The sequence below is a fragment of the Geospiza fortis genome, unplaced genomic scaffold, assembly GCF_000277835.1.
Source record: "Geospiza fortis unplaced genomic scaffold, GeoFor_1.0 scaffold237, whole genome shotgun sequence".
NCBI classification, from domain to species: Eukaryota; Metazoa; Chordata; class Aves; order Passeriformes; family Thraupidae; genus Geospiza; species Geospiza fortis.
Genome location: NW_005054319.1, coordinates 463,025 through 468,542, shown reverse-complemented (window position 1 = coordinate 468,542; position 5,518 = coordinate 463,025). Strand labels below are relative to the sequence as shown.

Below are 5,518 nucleotides of genomic sequence, written 5' to 3'. Positions count from 1 at the left end.
ATCCCTGGGTTCCCTCCCACCAGTGTTTCATACTGACCACAGCTCTTCCAGCCGTTTCCCCCGAGTCCTGCCCTGGGATCATGAATTCCAAAACCCCACAGCAAGTCCCAGCAATGAGATGGAGGCTTAGCAGAGTCCAAAAGCACATTCCTTCCTCAGCCTCCTCCCTCCTTATCTCCTTCCTCCCTCCCCACAAAGCACATTTAGATAAATGTTATTGGAACAGTAAAATCTATAACCTAAACACAAGCACAGGAGGGATGGAAGGAGGGTCTGCACTCCATGCCTGGGTAAGCAGATCTGCCAGAAGAGAAAAACAGGAGAGCCCATGATCCCCTCTGGGAGTAAAACCTTGGGTCACTGCAGGCAGGGATCCCAGCACAGAGGCTCTCCTGCAGTCCCACAAGCCCTGCACGGACTCACTCACCTTTTGAAAACTGATCACACCCCAGTTCTGAGGCTTTTCTCTACTTCACCTACCTGGGGTGAATTGACTTAAGCACATGAGTGCGTGAGCTGCACCATTTTCCACCAAGCTGCTCCTCCTGTGTGTTTATTTTGTGGATTTTCTTACCTCAAAGTGCTGAAGCCTGGCTTCTCTGTGTACCACCATCCCTGGGAACAGCAACACAGAGACAGCTCAACAGGGTGCACATCTTCTTGAGCATTGACCACAGAGATGAGCCCAGGACTGTGCAGCCCCAGCACGCCCATCCCATTCCCCTCCAATCCTCAGTGTGGGTGGCAGTGCCCTTTCAGCTCCAGGACCCAGAGGTGGCTGCCAGGGCAGGTTAATGCCTGAGGAGTTTCCTTCCCCACGAGCAGCCCATCCTGCCCACTCCCACATCCCAGCTGCCCTTTCCTGCAGCCTCAGCCAGCCCAGCCCAGCTAAACCCACACAGTCATGGTGACACTGATGGCATTTTGGCCATCCCAGCTCACATTTCACTAGGCACCTGATTTTAGCCCTTGGCTTCACACAGAGCAGTGGTGCAGGTCCTGTCTGCTGCCCAGGGGCTGCAGCTCTCAGAGCAAGGTGTGGGAGGTGGCCTGGGGTTCCTCAGATGAATGGATCTTCCTGGAGTCACTGGGAGTCACTTGCTCAGGGATAATGGTCACAGAATCCCAGAAAAGCTCAGGCTGGAAGGGACCTCAAAGCTCATCTCCTTCCAACCCTGCTGCCACAGGCAGGGAACCTTCCACTGGACCAGGCTGCTCCAGTGCCCACCCAGCCTGGTGCTGAACGTTCTGTCCCACCTCAGCACAGCTCAGCAGTCGGATGTGCAGAGATCCAAGGATGAAAAACATTTCCCAAACACAGAGTAGCTCCTTCTTCAGCCACAAACACCACAGAACAGCATCCCCAAACCCAGGAGAAGAGGGCTGCAACCCCAGAAGTGCTCATCCCAGCACTCCCAGTGACACTCCACAGCTCCCAGTGCCCCCTGCCCACACACACCGTACCTGGCAATGCCCAAGCACTCCCCATCACAGGGTGGCTTTGGGCTCCACATGGAGAGGGAAGCAGGAGGCAAGCAGGCAGAGCTGGTTCCAAATGTTCCACTCTTTATTTGAAGTTTTACATGCCACCAGCGTACATGAAAGTTGCACATTCAGAACTGGACTCACCACGAGGACAAAGGGCCAGATGCAAACACAAGAGTCAAACGAGCGCGCGATGGAGGAGCCCGAGCCCAGGAGCCTGCAGGGATCTGTGACCAGGCTGCCACCCTGGTGGCACTTGGGGTGTCAAAGATGAACCCCCAGCTTTAGGACCACCTCCCTTTGCCATCTCCAGAGTTGGGAGCTGGGTCTTCTCTCCTAGCGTGGCACCGTTCCCTTTCAAGGAGCTAAAGAAGAATTTTTGGTAATATCTCTACCAGAACTGAGGGTGTTTGGAGACCAACTGCCCATTTAATGCTTTCCTGAACTCCCCTTTCTATCAATGCCAGCAGTTTTTACAAGGAGAAACAATTTCCACCTGCTGTTTAGAGGGAGAGACGACAGAAATAGGGACTCTTACACTGACATTTTATTTTCAAAGAAAGTTTTGATAGAAAAACATTTTCCCCAGCAGCCTTGGGCAGGGAGTTGCAGCTTCCACTTCAAAGGACAAACTTCAAAAACAAATCCAGTGTCCTAATGGTTTTGTGCTACATTACTTAATTGTCATACAGCTAATTAGCAATGCCTGATTTCACATTCTCTGTACATAGATGAAGTTCACAAAAGAAGGGGCTACTTAAAAGAATAAATAAAACAAGGCACCAGGCAGCCAGGCTCCAACAACATTAACATAAAATGTTACACTTTACTATTTAAAAAACTGAAATAAAACCCCCATCATGATTAAACCTATATTGATCTGCCTTCCTTCAGATCTCAGAGCTTTGGATCTCTGCAAGGAAGGGGGGAGAACACAACATGGCAAGCGGGGGCTCAGCCTGTGCCTCTGTGTGTGTATTTCACCAGCGTGCAGCAGAGATCTTTAAAATTCTAATTATTTCCCTATCACCAAGTAAGATGGGGATCAATAGATGGTACAGACTGACCCCTTTCCTCCAGTGTCAGGGGGAAATTAAAAAAAAAAGAAAGGGGAGGGCGAGCTGAGAGCGTCAGAGGTCAATGCCACAAAACAATAGATATTGATGTCTCCATTCATTTCAAACAGCGGAAAGGTCAATGCCTCCCTTGCTTCATGTTTTATGGCTGAAATCCTGCTGCTAACAGCAACAATGTTAGTAGTCAGACCTCATCCATCCTTTTTTATTATTATGATTATTTCTAACCAGGTTAGCCATTTTGAAAATTTGACGAAAGCTGGGAGCAGCAGTGGGGGGCTGGGTAGGAGGAGAAGAGGGGAAGCTGCCCTGGAAATTAATGGAAGAGATGGTTTCCATTAGTTTTCAAGTCTCCCTGTCCCCCTACCTGTGCCCCAGTTTGTCCCTCACTGCCCCCTAAAAAATGAAAAGGGCCTGAGGCAACATCCCTTCACTATTAATCATTATTCCCTGTACAACATCCCAATTGGTTTCTATGGAAATGATTCTCCTGCTGGAGTACCCTGGCTGCCTGTGCATCTCAAAGAGGCAGGAGAGCTGCAGTGGAAGGAGATTGGGCTCTGCATCACCCAGCACAGCTCCTGCACTGCTCTCCCAGCTTCGGACACTCTGCTGGGACCAGCCAAGAGGGAACTGCATCCCCCTTAGACAGGTAAAACAATCCTTCTGCACTGGTTCACTCCACAGGGGAAAGTCCCAAAGTTCTACAGCCCCATCCTAAACCAGCACCTCACAGGGATGGCCCCACACACCTGCCCATTGTCCCACAGCTCTGAACATCCCTGTGAGGGGACAGGTCCTGCAGAGGAGGAGGCAGTGATGGGAATTCAACCCCAGTGAGGGGGGCTGTGGGTTTGCTGCTCTCAGTGCACACCAGCCCCAGGTCTGCCCTCTGCTACCCTGTGAGCAACACCTCACCTGGAGGGGAGGGTTCAGCACCTGGGGAGCCTCCTCCCCTTCCACAAGTGAGCAAACAGGCCAAGCTCAGGATGTGTCTCTGGCTTCCAGAGAGAGATCCATGACTCCATCCTGCCCTGCCTCCTCTCACTCCCATCTCCTTCTCCCTGACAGAGCAGTGACCACAGTCAGAGCTGTCCTGAAGGGAGACACTGCCACCACACAGCCCCTTCTCCTAACAGAGCAGTGCATACACTGCCATTTCCTAAAGAGACCATGAAATCAGCTTTGCAAACAGCTGAGGAAGCAATCCTTTAACCTACACTCCCAAAAAACCCACAGGAACGAAGATGACTTAACCCCTCTGAATTCCCCACACCAGGGTCACTCCAGACCCTCCCAGCCTGCAGGAACCAAATGCCACTTTGCCAAACAAGACTTTGGACATGAGCAGAGCAGCAATCTACATCGAGTTTTACACAAGAACAGACCTGTCCCAGAACATCCTTCTCCCACAGAACCATGGACATTTTGGGGGTGGTCAAAGCAAAGATTTCTGCTGCAGTTCCCAAAGACTGGAGGTCTGCTTTGGAAGGCAGCAAGGAAAAGCCACCAGGGACTGGGATCCTGCAGAGGCACTCCCTGTGAGAAGGGCACCTTCTGGAATTGAATTCATTTGTTTCACACTATGGACAGCAGCATCAGCAGGCTCAGAGATCACCTCCTTAAATGCTCCCAGATAGCAGGAGGGAGATTTCTGGAGAGACGGGGACAGAGAAAAGGAGGGGGGATTTCATATTAAATAAAATCCAGGAGCAGAACACCCCTCTCTCTGCTCCCCTCTCTTCCTCTACAGCTGCCTGCCTGAGTGCTGAGTGGGCTCTGAGTCCCATGCACTGCTCTGCTCAGAACATATGGAGCTGTGTTTAATAGCCCAGCTCTGCCAATTGGGTACTATTAGGGTGGGTTCTTTTCCCAGTGTAAATGTTGCAGAATATAAATTGTAATTAACACCGATGCCAAAATAGCACTTAGAGAAAATAAGCACATTATTAACATCTGGTGAATCCTGCCTGGAGTGCAAAAGCAGCGGAAATTCTCACTCACCATAAGAGGATTTGTAGTAGAGATATCAAGCACTGGCCCGGAGTTGGGGAGCTGGGGGTGGAAGGTGATTTCAGCTCTTTATTACTATTTGGGATGCTGCCTTTATCACCTGTGGGTGACCTTTCCCAGCCCTGCTTATAACTGGCAGCATCATCAGGACTTGTGACCCACTTGCACGACTACAGATGCCCAAACATCATACCCCTGGCAAGAGAACAGCAGCACATAAAACATCCCTGGCTGCTGCTCCCATCCAGCAGCACACCAGGCAGGTGGATATGGATGTGCCAAGCCAAGTGCACAGCATGTTCCACCAGGTGATTGCAAGCCCAAGAGCAAAGGTTTCACACCAGAATCAAGCAGCAGCTGGTTTCTGCACAGCACTGTCCCCCAGCCCAGGTTTTCCAGAGGAACAGGAAGAGGTGAGCTGGCAGCACTGCCCAGCTCCTGCTGGTGCCACAGCTGTTTGTGCAGGGGAAATCCCCGCTGAGGGTGGGAATGGCCTCACTCAACCAAACATCAGGATTCCTTCACAGGACTGAACAGGTTCCCTAAGGCACCAGAGAGCTCCTGCCACACCCTCCACCTTCCCTCTGCCCCGAGGCCAGTGGCACAAGCAGGACAAGGCAAGTGCTTCCAACAAGGAGGAGAACGCAGCTTTGCAAACACCCTCTGCCCAGTCCTGCCAGTTATCCCAGGAGAAAAACACGGCCAAAAACCAGGCACAGCTGAGGTGGCCTGAACTGGACAGAGCAGCAGCTCGTGCTCCTGCCAAAAAGCACATCTGATGTGCTGCAGAGAGAGAGAAAAGAGAGGGAGAAGAGGATTCAAATTGGAGTAATATGACAAGAGGTAGAAAGAACGACCTCGGGGGGAGAGTGGGAGGGAAAACTGGCAGGAGCAGGGCAGCAGCTCCTCACAGTCAGCTGCATGGAGCTGGCCTCACATTCCTG

At 51.5% G+C, this 5,518-nt stretch overlaps 1 protein-coding gene across 1 annotated transcript in view; it reads right to left on the bottom strand.

The window, feature by feature from the left end:
* Window positions 1–1,546: 1,546 nt before the first annotated feature.
* Window positions 1,547–5,518, bottom strand: part of FBXL18 (F-box and leucine rich repeat protein 18) — a 22,467-nt gene continuing 18,495 nt past the window's right edge. Inside the window, exon 4 of the mRNA XM_031056511.1 lies at window positions 1,547–5,518. This exon is cut by the window's right edge and continues 1,711 nt beyond it. The gene's annotated coding sequence lies outside the window, so the exon portion shown is untranslated.